The 14,684-nt window shown below is 47.8% G+C and overlaps 1 protein-coding gene and 1 long non-coding RNA gene across 7 annotated transcripts in view; one reads left to right on the top strand and one right to left on the bottom strand.

Moving 5' to 3' along the window:
- The window catches only part of LOC134970196 (uncharacterized), a 67,662-nt gene extending 53,150 nt beyond the window's left edge, over positions 1–14,512 (top strand). The window contains exon 3 of the long non-coding RNA XR_010189717.1: positions 13,378–14,512. This is a non-coding gene — a long non-coding RNA (uncharacterized LOC134970196). The remainder of the gene's footprint in view (positions 1–13,377) is intronic.
- LOC134969512 (serine/threonine-protein kinase Nek11-like) overlaps positions 1–14,684 on the bottom strand; it is an 840,206-nt gene that overhangs the window by 464,478 nt on the left and 361,044 nt on the right. The gene's annotated exons all lie outside the window — the stretch shown is intronic.

Genomic DNA, 14,684 nt, shown 5'->3' with positions numbered 1-14,684 from the left:
CAGAGTATTAGGCACCATCTGCAAGAAGGTATATACAGTACTATACAGCATACCTCCCAACTGTCCCGATTTTCGCGGGACAGTCCTGTTTTTTGGGGACTGTCCCACCCGCGGACCACAGTGTCCCGCGGTGGGGCGGGGGCAGTTGGGAGGCTTCCTGTCACTCACTGCTCTGCGTGTAGAGCAGCGGTGAATACACGCTGTGTGAGGGACTGGGGACATATCACAAAGCACTGGCCATGCCCTCACAGTGACGGTAAAGGGGCGTGGCTAACACTCACAGCATTATCAAAAAGCCACCCACCCCCTTTTTTATACAATTGTTTTGGATAAGTTTAAATACATGTTCTTCACCTAATTCACTGCTAAAGAAACCCAACAATTTCTGAGCAGTTTTTGGAAAAAAAAATTGTCAGTTAAATGATTAATCTGGCCTTGAGAATGGCGATTAAAGCATTAATAAATAATAATAATAATAATAATCTTTTCTCTGAGAATAACGCTGATATTAGTGAAAAAATAACATCCATATTTTAAACAAGTGGAACTGAAGCACACACTTCAAGTTCTCCTGCGTGCATGCAATATGACAAGGCTTCTCATACATTTGCTCTCCTGCAGAGACTGGCGATGCCACAAATGAACCCTTACAAGACCTTTTTCTCTAACGTCCTAGTGGATGCTGGGAACTCCGAAAGGACCATGGGGAATAGCGGGCTCCGAAGGAGGCTGGGCACTCCAGAAAGATCTAGGACTACCTGGTGTGCACTGGCTCCTCCCACCATGACCCCCCTCCAAGCCTCAGTTAGATTTTGTGCCCGACCGAGGTTGGATGCACACTAGGGGCTCTCCTGAGCTCTTAGAAGAAAGATAGTCTTAGGTTTATTATTTTCAGTGAGACCTGCTGGCAACAGGCTCACTGCAGCGAGGGACTAAGGGGAGAAGAAGCGAACTCGCCTGCTTGCAGCCGGATTGGGCTTCTTAGGCTACTGGACACCATTAGCTCCAGAGGGATCGATCGCAGGCCCAGCCTTGATGTTCGGTCCCGGAGCCGCGCCGCCGTCCCCCTTACAGAGCCAGAAGCAAGAAGATGGTCCGGAAAATCGGCGGCATGAAGACATCAGTCTTCACCAAGGTAGCGCACAGCACTGCAGCTGTGCGCCATTGCTCCTCTCACACTTCACACTCCGGTCACTGAGGGTGCAGGGCGCTGGGGGGGGGCGCCCTGAGGCAGCAATAAAAACACCTTGGCTGGCAAAAATACCTCAATATATAGCCCCAGGGGCTATATATGAGGTAAATACCCCTGCCAGATTCCATAAAAAAGCGGGAGAATAGGCTGCGGAAAAGGGGCGGAGCTATCTCCCTCAGCACACTGGGCGCCATTTTTCCCTCACAGTTCCGCTGGAAGGAAGCTCCCTGGCTCTCCCCTGCAGACTACTCTACAGAAAAGGGTAAAAAAGAGAGAGGGGGGCATTTAATTTGGCGCAGTATATAGTTTATATTAAAAAGCAGCTATAAGGGACATAACTCAGTTAGTCCCTGCCTTATATAGCGCTCTGGTGTGTGCTGGCATACTCTCACTCTGTCCCCCCAAAGGGCTTTTGTGGGTCCTGTCCTCTATATTGAGCATTCCCTGTGTGTGTGGAGTGTGTCGGTACGGCTGTGTCGACATGTTTGATGAGGATAATGAGGTGGAGGCGGAGCAGATGCCTTTAGAAGGGATGTCACCCCCTGCGGGGCAGACACCTGAGTGGATGTGCTTATGGAAGGAAATGAGTGCACGTATAGACTCATTACATAAGAAATTTGACGACATGCCGACTGCGGGACAGCCGAGTTCTCAGCTCGTGCCTGTCCAGGTGTCTCAAAAGTCTTCAGGGGCTCTGAAACGCCCGCTATCTCAGATGGCACAAGTAGATGTCGACACGGATACTGACACCAGTGTCGACGACGAGGAGTCAAATTTAATGCCCATTAAGGCCATTCACTGCATGATTGAGGCAATGAAAGAGGTGTTAAATATCTCTGATTTACATCCAGGTACCACAAAAAAGGGTATTATGTTTGGGGAGAAAAAACTACCTGTAGTTTTTCCCCCATCAGATGAATTAAATGAAGTGTGTGAAGAAGCGTGGGCTTCCCCTGATAAGAAATTGGTAATTCCTAAGAAGGTACTAATGGCGTTCCCTTTCCCGCCAGAGGATAGGTTACGTTGGGAAACACCTCCTAGAGTGGATAAAGCACTCACACGTTTGTCTAAAAAGTAGAGATGAGCGGGTTCGGTTCCTCGGAATCCGAACCCGCCCGAACTTCATGTTTTTTTTTCACGGGTCCGAGCGACTCGGATCTTCCCGCCTTGCTCGGTTAACCCGAGCGCGCCCGAACGTCATCATGACGCTGTCGGATTCTCGCGAGGCTCGGATTCTATCGCGAGACTCGGATTCTATATAAGGAGCCGCGCGTCGCCGCCATTTTCACACGTGCATTGAGATTCATAGGGAGAGGACGTGGCTGGCGTCCTCTCCATTTAGATTAGAAGAGAGAGAGTGAGATTGATTTTAAACAGAGACACTTGATTTACTGGAGCTTAGGAGTACTGTAGAGAGTGCAGAGTTTAGTAGTGACTGACCACAGTGACCACCAGACAGTGCAGTTTTATTTAATATAATCCGTTCTCTGCCTGAAAAAAACGATACACAGTGACTCAGTCACATACCATATCTGTGTGCACTGCTCAGCCCAGTGTGCTGCATCATCTATGTATATATCTGACTGTGCTCACACAGCTTATAATTGTGGGGGAGACTGGGGAGCAGTGCCAGTTATAGGTTATAGCAGGAGCCAGGAGTACATATTATTAAAATTAAACAGTGCACACTTTTGCTGCAGGAGTGCCACTGCCAGTGTGACTGACCAGTGACCTGACCACACTGACCACCAGTATAGTTAGTAGTATACTATATTGTGATTGCCTGAAAAAGTTAAACACTCGTCGTGTGACTTGTGTGGTGTTTTTTTTTTTATTCTATAAAAAACTCATTCTGCTGACAGACAGTGTCCAGCAGGTCCGTCATTATATAATATATACCTGTCCGGCTGCAGTAGTGATATATATATATTTTTTATATCATTATTTATCATCCAGTCGCAGCAGACACAGTACGGTAGTTCACGGCTGTAGCTACCTCTGTGTCGGCACTCGGCAGTCCATCCATAATTGTATACCACCTACCCGTGGTTTTTTTTTCTTTCTTCTTTATACATACATACTACATCTCTTTATCAACCAGTCTATATTAGCAGCAGACACAGTACAGTAGTCCACGGCTGTAGCTACCTCTGTGTCGGCACTCGGCAGTCCATCCATAATTGTATACCACCTACCCGTGGTTTTTTTTTTCTTTCTTCTTTATACATACATACTACATCTCATTATCAACCAGTCTATATTAGCAGCAGACACAGTACAGTACGGTAGTCCACGGCTGTAGCTACCTCTGTGTCGGCACTCGGCAGTCCGTCCATAATTGTATACCACCTACCCGTGGTTTTTTTTTCTTTCTTCTTTATACATACATACTACATCTCTTTATCAACCAGTCTATATTAGCAGCAGACACAGTACAGTAGTCCACGGCTGTAGCTACCTCTGTGTCGGCACTCGGCAGTCCATCCATAATTGTATACCACCTACCCGTGGTTTTTTTTTCTTTCTTCTTTATACATACATACTACATCTCTTTATCAACCAGTCTATATTAGCAGCAGACACAGTACAGTAGTCCACGGCTGTAGCTACCTCTGTGTCGGCACTCGGCAGTCCATCCATAATTGTATACCACCTACCCGTGGTTTTTTTTTCTTTCTTCTTTATACATACATACTACATCTCTTTATCAACCAGTCTATATTAGCAGCAGACACAGTACAGTAGTCCACGGCTGTAGCTACCTCTGTGTCGGCACTCGGCAGTCCATCCATAATTGTATACCACCTACCCGTGGTTTTTTTTTCTTTCTTCTTTATACATACATACTACATCTCTTTATCAACCAGTCTATATTAGCAGCAGACACAGTACAGTAGTCCACGGCTGTAGCTACCTCTGTGTCGGCACTCGGCAGTCCGTCCATAATTGTATACCACCTACCCGTGGTTTTTTTTTCTTTCTTCTTTATACATACATACTACATCTCTTTATTAACCAGTCTATATTAGCAGCAGGCACAGTACAGTAGTCCACGGCTGTAGCTACCTCTGTGTCGGCACTCGGCAGTCCATCCATAATTGTATACTAGTATCCATCCATCTCCATTGTTTACCTGAGGTGCCTTTTAGTTGTGCCTATTAAAATATGGAGAACAAAAATGTTGAGGTTCCAAAATTAGGGAAAGATCAAGATCCACTTCCACCTCGTGCTGAAGCTGCTGCCACTAGTCATGGCCGAGACGATGAAATGCCAGCAACGTCGTCTGCCAAGGCCGATGCCCAATGTCATAGTACAGAGCATGTCAAATCCAAAACACCAAATATCAGTAAAAAAAGGACTCCAAAACCTAAAATAAAATTGTCGGAGGAGAAGTGTAAACTTGCCAATATGCCATTTACCACACGGAGTGGCAAGGAACGGCTGAGGCCCTGGCCTATGTTCATGGCTAGTGGTTCAGCTTCACATGAGGATGGAAGCACTCAGCCTCTCGCTAGAAAAATGAAAAGACTCAAGCTGGCAAAAGCAGTAGCACCGCAAAGAACTGTGCGTTCTTCGAAATCCCAAATCCACAAGGAGAGTCCGACTCCAATTGTGTCGGTTGCAATGCCTGACCTTCCCAACACTGGACGTGAAGAGCATGCGCCTTCCACCATTTGCACGCCCCCTGCAAGTGATGGAAGGAGCACCCGCAGTCCAGTTCCTGATAGTCAGATTGAAGATGTCAGTGTTGAAGTACACCAGGATGAGGAGGATATGGGTGTTGCTGGCGCTGGGGAGGAAATTGACCAGGAGGATTCTGATGGTGAGGTGGTTTGTTTAAGTCAGGCACCCGGGGAGACACCTGTTGTCCGTGGGAGGAATATGGCCGTTGACATGCCTGGTGAAAATACCAAAAAAATCAGCTCTTCGGTGTGGAAGTATTTCACCAGAAATGCGGACAACAGGTGTCAAGCCGTGTGTTCCCTTTGTCAAGCTGTAATAAGTAGGGGTAAGGACGTTAACCACCTCGGAACATCCTCCCTTATACGTCACCTGCAGCGCATTCATAATAAGTCAGTGACAAGTTCAAAAACTTGGGCCGACAGCGGAAGCAGTCCACTGACCAGTAAATCCCTTCCTCTTGTAACCAAGCTCACGCAAACCACCCCACCAACTCCCTCAGTGTCAATTTCCTCCTTCCCCAGGAATGCCAATAGTCCTGCAGGCCATGTCACTGGCAATTCTGATGATTCCTCTCCTGCCTGGGATTCCTCCGATGCATCCTTGCGTGTAACGCCTACTGCTGCTGGCGCTGCTGTTGTTGCTGCTGGGAGTCGATGGTCATCCCAGAGGGGAAGTCGTAAGACCACTTGTACTACTTCCACCAAGCAATTGACTGTCCAACAGTCCTTTGCGAGGAAGATGAAATATCACAGCAGTCATCCTACTGCAAAGCGGATAACTGAGGCCTTGACATCCTGGGTGGTGAGAAACGTGGTTCCGGTATCCATCATTACTGCAGAGCCAACTAGAGACTTGTTGGAGGTACTGTGTCCCCGGTACCAAATACCATCTAGGTTCCATTTCTCTAGGCAGGCGATACCGAAAATGTACACAGACCTCAGAAAAAGAGTCACCAGTGTCCTAAAAAATGCAGCTGTACCCAATGTCCACTTAACCACGGACATGTGGACAAGTGGAGCAGGGCAGGGTCAGGACTATATGACTGTGACAGCCCACTGGGTAGATGTATGGACTCCCGCCGCAAGAACAGCAGCGGCGGCACCAGTAGCAGCATCTCGCAAACGCCAACTCTTTCCTAGGCAGGCTACGCTTTGTATCACCGGTTTCCAGAATACGCACACAGCTGAAAACCTCTTACGGCAACTGAGGAAGATCATCGCGGAATGGCTTACCCCAATTGGACTCTCCTGTGGATTTGTGGCATCGGACAACGCCAGCAATATTGTGTGTGCATTAAATCTGGGCAAATTCCAGCACGTCCCATGTTTTGCACATACCTTGAATTTGGTGGTGCAGAATTTTTTAAAAAACGACAGGGGCGTGCAAGAGATGCTGTCGGTGGCCAGAAGAATTGCGGGACACTTTCAGCGTACCGGCACCACGTACAGAAAACTGGAGCACCACCAAAAACTACTGAACCTGCCCTGCCATCATCTGAAGCAAGAAGTGGTAACGAGGTGGAATTCAACCCTCTATATGCTTCAGAGGCTGGAGGAGCAGCAAAAGGCCATTCAAGCCTATACAATTGAGCACGATATAGGAGGTGGAATGCACCTGTCTCAAGCGCAGTGGAGAATGATTTCAACGTTGTGCAAGGTTCTGATGCCCTTTTAACTTGCCACACGTGAAGTCAGTTCAGACACTGCCAGCCTGAGTCAGGTCATTCCCCTCATCAGGCTTTTGCAGAAGAAGCTGGAGACATTGAAGGAGGAGCTAACACGGAGCGATTCCGCTAGGCATGTGGGACTTGTGGATGGAGCCCTTAATTCGCTTAACAAGGATTCACGGGTGGTCAATCTGTTGAAATCAGAGCACTACATTTTGGCCACCGTGCTCGATCCTAGATTTAAAGCCTACCTTGGATCTCTCTTTCCGGCAGACACAAGTCTGCTGGGGTTGAAAGACCTGCTGGTGAGAAAATTGTCAAGTCAAGCGGAACGCGACCTGTCAACAACATCTCCTCCTTCACATTCTCCCGCAACTGGGGGTGCGAGGAAAAGGCTCAGAATTCCGAGCCCACCCGCTGGCGGTGATGCAGGGCAGTCTGGAGCGACTGCTGATGCTGACATCTGGTCCGGACTGAAGGACCTGACAACGATTACGGACATGTCGTCTACTGTCACTGCATATGATTCTCTCACCATTGAAAGAATGGTGGAGGATTATATGAGTGACCGCATCCAAGTAGGCACGTCACACAGTCCGTACTTATACTGGCAGGAAAAAGAGGAAATTTGGAGGCCCTTGCACAAACTGGCTTTATTCTACTTAAGTTGCCCTCCCACAAGTGTGTACTCCGAAAGAGTGTTTAGTGCCGCCGCTCACCTTGTCAGCAATCGGCGTACGAGGTTACATCCAGAAAATGTGGAGAAGATGATGTTCATTAAAATGAATTATAATCAATTCCTCCGTGGAGACATTCACCAGCAGCAATTGCCTCCACAAAGTACACAGGGTGCTGAGATGGTGGATTCCAGTGGGGACGAATTGATAATCTGTGAGGAGGGGTATGTACACGGTGATATATCGGAGGATGATGATGAGGTGGACATCTTGCCTCTGTAGAGCCAGTTTGTGCAAGGAGAGATAAATTGCTTCTTTTTGGGGGGGGGGGGGTCCAAACCAACCCGTCATATCAGTCACAGTCGTGTGGCAGACCCTGTCACTGAAATGATGGGTTGGTTAAAGTGTGCATGTCCTGTTTATACAACATAAGGGTGGGTGGGAGGGCCCAAGGACAATTCCATCTTGCACCTCTTTTTTTTTTTCTTTTTCTTTGCGTCATGTGCTGTTTGGGGAGGGTTTTTTGGAAGGGCCATCCTGCGTGACACTGCAGTGCCACTCCTAGATGGGCCCGGTGTTTGTGTCGGCCACTAGGGTCGCTTATCTTACTCACACAGTCAGCTACCTCATTGCACCTCTTTTTTTCTTTGCGTCATGTGCTGTTTGGGGAGGGTTTTTTGGAAGGGACATCCTGCGTGACACTGCAGTGCCACTCCTAGATGGGCCCGGTGTTTGTGTCGGCCACTAGGGTCGCTTATCTTACTCACACAGCTACCTCATTGCGCCTCTTTTTTTCTTTGCGTCATGTGCTGTTTGGGGAGGGTTTTTTGGAAGGGACATCCTGCGTGACACTGCAGTGCCACTCCTAGATGGGCCCGGTGTTTGTGTCGGCCACTAGGGTCGCTTATCTTACTCACACAGTCAGCTACCTCATTGCGCCTCTTTTTTTCTTTGCGTCATGTGCTGTTTGGGGAGGGTTTTTTGGAAGGGACATCCTGCGTGACACTGCAGTGCCACTCCTAGATGGGCCCGGTGTTTGTGTCGGCCACTAGGGTCGCTTATCTTACTCACACAGTCAGCTACCTCATTGCGCCTCTTTTTTTCTTTGCGTCATGTGCTGTTTGGGGAGGGTTTTTTGGAAGGGACATCCTGCGTGACACTGCAGTGCCACTCCTAGATGGGCCCGGTGTTTGTGTCGGCCACTAGGGTCGCTTATCTTACTCACACAGTCAGCTACCTCATTGCGCCTCTTTTTTTCTTTGCGTCATGTGCTGTTTGGGGAGGGTTTTTTGGAAGGGACATCCTGCGTGACACTGCAGTGCTACTCCTAGATGGGCCCGGTGTTTGTGTCGGCCACTAGAGTCGCTTATCTTACTCACACAGCTACCTCATTGCGCCTCTTTTTTTCTTTGCGTCATGTGCTGTTTGGGGAGGGTTTTTTGGAAGGGACATCCTGCGTGACACTGCAGTGACACTCCTAGATGGGCACGGTGTTTGTGTCGGCCACTAGGGTCGCTTATCTTACTCACACAGCTACCTCATTGCGCCTCTTTTTTTCTTTGCGTCATGTGCTGTTTGGGGAGGGTTTTTTGGAAGGGCCATCCTGCGTGACACTGCAGTGCCACTCCTAGATGGGCACGGTGTTTGTGTCGGCCACTAGGGTCGCTTAGCTTAGTCATCCAGCGACCTAGGTGCAAATTTTAGGACTAAAAATAATATTGTGAGGTGTGAGGTATTCAGAATAGACTGAAAATGAGTGGAAATTATGGTTTTTGAGGTTAATAATACTTTGGGATCAAAATGACCCCCAAATTCTATGATTTAAGCTGTTTTTTAGGGTTTTTTGAAAAAAAACACCCGAATCCAAAACACACCCGAATCCGACAAAAAAAATTCGGTGAGGTTTTGCCAAAACGCGGTCGAACCCAAAACACGGCCGCGGAACCGAACCCAAAACCAAAACACAAAACCCGAAAAATTTCAGGCGCTCATCTCTACTAAAAAGGTGGCACTACCGTCTCAGGATACGGCCGCCCTTAAGGAACCTGCTGATAGAAAGCAGGAGGCGATCCTGAAGTCTGTATATACACACTCAGGCATTATACTTAGACCAGCTATTGCGTCAGCATGGATGTGCAGTGCTGCCGCTGCGTGGTCGGATAAACTGTCAGAAAATATTGACACACTAGACAGAGACACGATTCTGCTAACAATTGACCATATCAAAGACTCAGTCTTATATATGAGAGATGCACAGAGGGAAGTCTGCCGGCTGGCATCTAAAATAAGTGCATTGTCCATTTCTGCTAGGAGATGCTTATGGACTCGCCAGTGGACTGGAGATGCAGATTCCAAAAGGCACATGGAAGTTTTGCCTTATAAGGGGGAGGAATTATTTGGGGATGGTCTCTCCGACCTAGTTTCCACAGCAACGTCTGGGAAGTCAGCATTTTTACCCCATGTCCCCTCACAGCCTAAGAAGGCGCCATTTTATCAGGTTCAGTCCTTTCGGACCCAGAAAAACAAGCGGGGAAAAGGAGGGTCTTTTCTCTTTAGAGGCAGAGGTAGGGGAAAAAGGCTGCAACAAACAGCAGGTTCCCAGGAGCAAAAGTCCTCCCCCGCTTCCTCTTCCAAGTCCGCCGCATGACGGTGGGGCTCCACAGGCGGAGCCAGGTACGGTGGGGGCCCGCCTCATGAATTTCAGCGATCAGTGGGCTCGCTCACAGCTGGATCCTTCAAATAGTATCTCAGGGGTACAAGCTAGAATTCGAGACGGCTCCACCCCACCGGTTCCTAAAATCTGCCTTGCCGATTGCTCCCTCAGACAGGGAGGCGGTGCTAGCAGCGATTCACAAGCTGTATTCCAAGCAGGTGATAATCAAGGTACCCCTACTTCAACAAGGCCGGGGTTACTATTCCACACTATTTGTGGTGCCGAAACCGGACGGTTCGGTGAGACCCATTTTAAATTTGAAATCCTTGAACATATACATAAAAAAATTCAAGTTCAAGATGGAATCGCTCAGGGCGGTTATTGCAAGCCTGGAGGAGGGGGATTACATGGTATCCCTGGACATCAAGGATGCTTACCTGCATGTCCCCATTTACCATCCTCACCAGGAGTACCTCAGATTTGTGGTACAGGATTGCCATTACCAATTCCAGACGCTGCCGTTTGGACTCTCCACGGCACCGAGGGTATTTACCAAGGTTATGGCGGAAATGATGATACTCCTTCGAAAAAAGGGAGTTTTAATTATCCCATACTTGGACGATCTCCTAATAAAGGCACGATCCAAGGAACAGTTGTTAGTGGGAGTAGCACTATCTCAGGAAGTGCTGCGCCAGCACGGCTGGATTCTGAATATCCCAAAGTCACAGCTGGTCCCGACGACACGTCTAATGTTCCTGGGAATGATTCTGGACACAGTCCAGAAAAAAGTGTTTCTCCCGGAGGAGAAAGCCAGGGAGTTGTCTTCTCTAGTCAGAGACCTCCTAAAACCAAAACAGGTATCGGTGCATCACTGCACGCGGGTCCTGGGAAAGATGGTAGCTTCTTACGAAGCAATTCCATTCGGCAGGTTCCATGCCAGGATTTTTCAGTGGGACCTGTTGGACAAGTGGTCCGGATCGCATCTTCAGATGCATCGCCTGATAACCCTGTCCCCAAGAACCAGGGTGTCTCTTCTGTGGTGGCTGCAGAGTGCTCATCTTTTGGAGGGCCGCAGATTCGGCATACAGGACTGGGTCCTGGTGACCACGGATGCCAGCCTACGAGGCTGGGGGGCAGTCACAAAGGGAAGAAACTTCCAAGGACTATGGTCAAGTCAGGAGACTTCCCTTCACATAAATATTCTGGAACTAAGGGCCATTTACAATGCCCTAAGTCAAGCAAAATCCCTGCTCCTACACCAGCCGGTGCTGATCCAGTCAGACAACATCACGGCAGTCGCCCATGTGAATCGACAGGGCGGCACAAGAAGCAGGATGGCAATGGCAGAAGCCACAAGGATTCTCCGATGGGCGGAAAATCATGTACTAGCACTGTCAGCAGTGTTCATCCCGGGAGTGGACAACTGGGAAGCAGACTTTCTCAGCAGGCACGACCTCCACCCGGGAGAGTGGGGACTTCATCCAGAAGTCTTCCAAATGATTGTAAATCAGTGGGGTCGTCCACAGGTGGACATGATGGCGTCCCGCCTAAACAAAAAACTAGAGAGGTATTGCGCCAGGTCAAGAGACCCTCAGGCGATAGCTGTGGACGCTCTAGTGACACCGTGGGTGTACCAGTCAGTTTATGTGTTCCCTCCTCTACCTCTCATACCAAAGGTATTGAGAATAATAAGAAAGCGAGGTGTAAACACAATTCTCGTTGTTCCGGATTGGCCAAGAAGAGCGTGGTACCCGGAACTTCAAGAGATGATCTCAGAGGACCCGTGGTCTCTGCCGCTCAGACAAGACCTGCTACAGCAGGGGCCCTGTCTGTTCCAAGACTTACCGCGCTGCGTTTGACAGCATGGCGGTTGAACGCCGGATCCTGAAGGAAAAGGGCATTCCGGAGGAAGTCATTCCTACGCTTATTAAAGCTAGAAAAGAGGTTACAGCAAATCATTATCACCGCATATGGCGGAAGTATGTTGCATGGTGTGAGGCCGAAAAGGCCCCAACAGAGGAATTTCAACTAGGTCGATTTCTGCATTTCCTGCAAGCAGGAGTTAATATGGGCCTAAAACTAGGCTCCATTAAAGTACAGATCTCGGCTCTGTCGATTTTCTTTCAAAAAGAACTAGCTTCAGTACCTGAAGTTCAGACATTTGTGAAAGGAGTGCTGCATATTCAGCCCCCATTTGTGCCTCCTGTGGCACCTTGGGATCTCAACGTGATGTTGAGTTTCTTAAAATCACATTGGTTTGAGCCACTAAAAACCGTGGATCTGAAATATCTCACGTGGAAAGTGGTCATGTTATTGGCTTTGGCTTCAGCCAGGCGTGTGTCAGAATTGGCGGCTTTATCATGTAAAAGCCCTTATCTGATTTTCCATATGGATAGGGCAGAATTGAGGACTCGTCCCCAATTTCTCCCAAAGGTGGTGTCAGCGTTTCACCTGAACCAGCCTATTGTGGTGCCTGCGGCTACTAGGGACTTGGAGGACTCCAAGTTGCTAGACGTTGTCAGGGCCCTGAAAATATATGTTTCCAGGACGGCTGGAGTCAGAAAATCTGACTCGCTGTTTATCCTGTATGCACCCAACAAGCTGGGTGCTCCTGCTTCTAAGCAGACTATTGCTCGCTGGATTTGTAGTACAATTCAGCTTGCTCATTCTGTGGCAGGCCTGCCACAGCCAAAATCTGTAAATGCCCATTCCACTAGGAAGGTGGGCTCATCTTGGGCGGCTGCCCGAGGGGTCTCGGCTTTACAACTTTGCCGAGCTGCTACTTGGTCAGGGGCAAACACGTTTGCAAAATTCTACAAATTTGATACCCTGGCTGAGGAGGACCTGGAGTTCTCTCATTCGGTGCTGCAGAGTCATCCGCACTCTCCCGCCCGTTTGGGAGCTTTGGTATAATCCCCATGGTCCTTTCGGAGTCCCCAGCATCCACTAGGACGTTAGAGAAAATAAGAATTTACTCACCGGTAATTCTATTTCTCGTAGTCCGTAGTGGATGCTGGGCGCCCATCCCAAGTGCGGTTTATCTGCAATACTTGTACATAGTTATTGTTAACTAAATCGGGTTATTGTTGAGCCATCTGTTGAGAGGCTCAGTTGTTTCATACTGTTAACTGGGATTCATATCACGAGTTGTACGGTGTGATTGGTGTGGCTGGTATGAGTCTTACCCGGGATTCAAAATCCTTCCTTATTGTGTACGCTCGTCCGGGCACAGTGTCCTAACTGAGGCTTGGAGGGGGGTCATGGTGGGAGGAGCCAGTGCACACCAGGTAGTCCTAGATCTTTCTGGAGTGCCCAGCCTCCTTCGGAGCCCGCTATTCCCCATGGTCCTTTCGGAGTTCCCAGCATCCACTACGGACTACGAAAAATAGAATTACCGGTGAGTAAATTCTTATTTTTTTTTCCTCGGCCTGTCATGCAGCAGTCTCATGGTGGGCACCCAGTCCAGATAACACTAAATACAGTATATCTCATTCTCTTTCTCTAGATGCATCACCAGGAGACCCTCTAGAGTTTGATGTGTTCAGAAATAAATAATGAACATGAGTGCTGTGCAGGGGGCACTGCCTTACGTCCGGCTGTGAAGGGATGTCACAGACTCCATATTTAAATTCCTGGAAATTTACAGATGGTTTTATTGAAGCATAAAACATCCTGAGAGACTTGAAATCACTTAGCACGGAACACTGTCGTATAGGAACACAGCAGCCGCTCTCTGCACACAGATGTAGTGAGCCTCTGGTCTAATTGTGCCAGTTCTGTCACTGGTCCTCACAAAATATCCGCTCATTAAAGCCAACAATGCACAATGTTCAGCCCGCTAACCCACAACGTTATTCTTCCAGATCAGGAGTTTCATTAGTGCATATCCAAAAAGACGCTCATTACATTCCCTAAAGTGGATGTAGAACACTTCATCTCGAGCTAATAACATGAGGTTAAAGTAAACACAGGACGAGGGAAGGGCTGTGATTGGATAACAGAGCATGATGCTCGCAGACAGTGTAGTAGATTTGATTAAGTAGCAATGTTTGACGTCTTTGCCCTTTAATTACACAACAAAGTGATTCATTTTGCACACCAAATGAGAACAATTTTCAAACTAGAACCTTCATTTACATCAAGGCAAGCATGTAGGACAATGACCACTAAAATGCAAGTGGCCATAAAATATAAAATAAGGATTGGTAACTGTGCAAGCTGCATTACAGCGGTTGTCCACCCTCAGAGATGCATATTACCTCCTATAAGTTTTTCTAAAGCACTACTTTTAAATTTGTGGATTCATCCTGTGCTTTATAGCCAGGAATTTATATCACCAAGTAGAAAAATGGATGTTACCTTGAATGCAATGCAACTGTTTCAGGCTCTTTTCATTGGTTGCAATTACATCCAGACTTCAGCTTTTTTTTTGTTGTATCCCATATAAGGTAAGATTAAAATACTACTTGATGATATACAGACATGGCTGAAATAGCAGAGAAAAAAGACAGAATGTAAAAACTATACGTAAAAATGGCTTGATGACATGTACAAACCCATGCATAAAATATTCAGACATTATAATAATCTTTTAACTGCTGTAAAGCAGGATATACAATAAAGTCATAGTTTTACACCTCTGCAGCATCCTATATGCTTTGTGTCATTAGAATATTTGGCGACCTTGCTTCCCATTAAATGACGGGGCGAGTGCTTGAAAGAGCACAAGCAAGTATAAACTCCTAGGGAGGGTGAGTCTCCACAAAGGAGGTTGGTTGTAGGGTTAATTGGTTAGGGAGCTTTAGCCAATTG

This window comes from Pseudophryne corroboree, chromosome 11 (genome assembly GCF_028390025.1).
Source record: "Pseudophryne corroboree isolate aPseCor3 chromosome 11, aPseCor3.hap2, whole genome shotgun sequence".
NCBI classification, from domain to species: Eukaryota; Metazoa; Chordata; class Amphibia; order Anura; family Myobatrachidae; genus Pseudophryne; species Pseudophryne corroboree.
The sequence above is the reverse complement of the archived record's forward strand: the minus strand, read 5'-3'. Positions and strand labels throughout refer to the sequence as shown.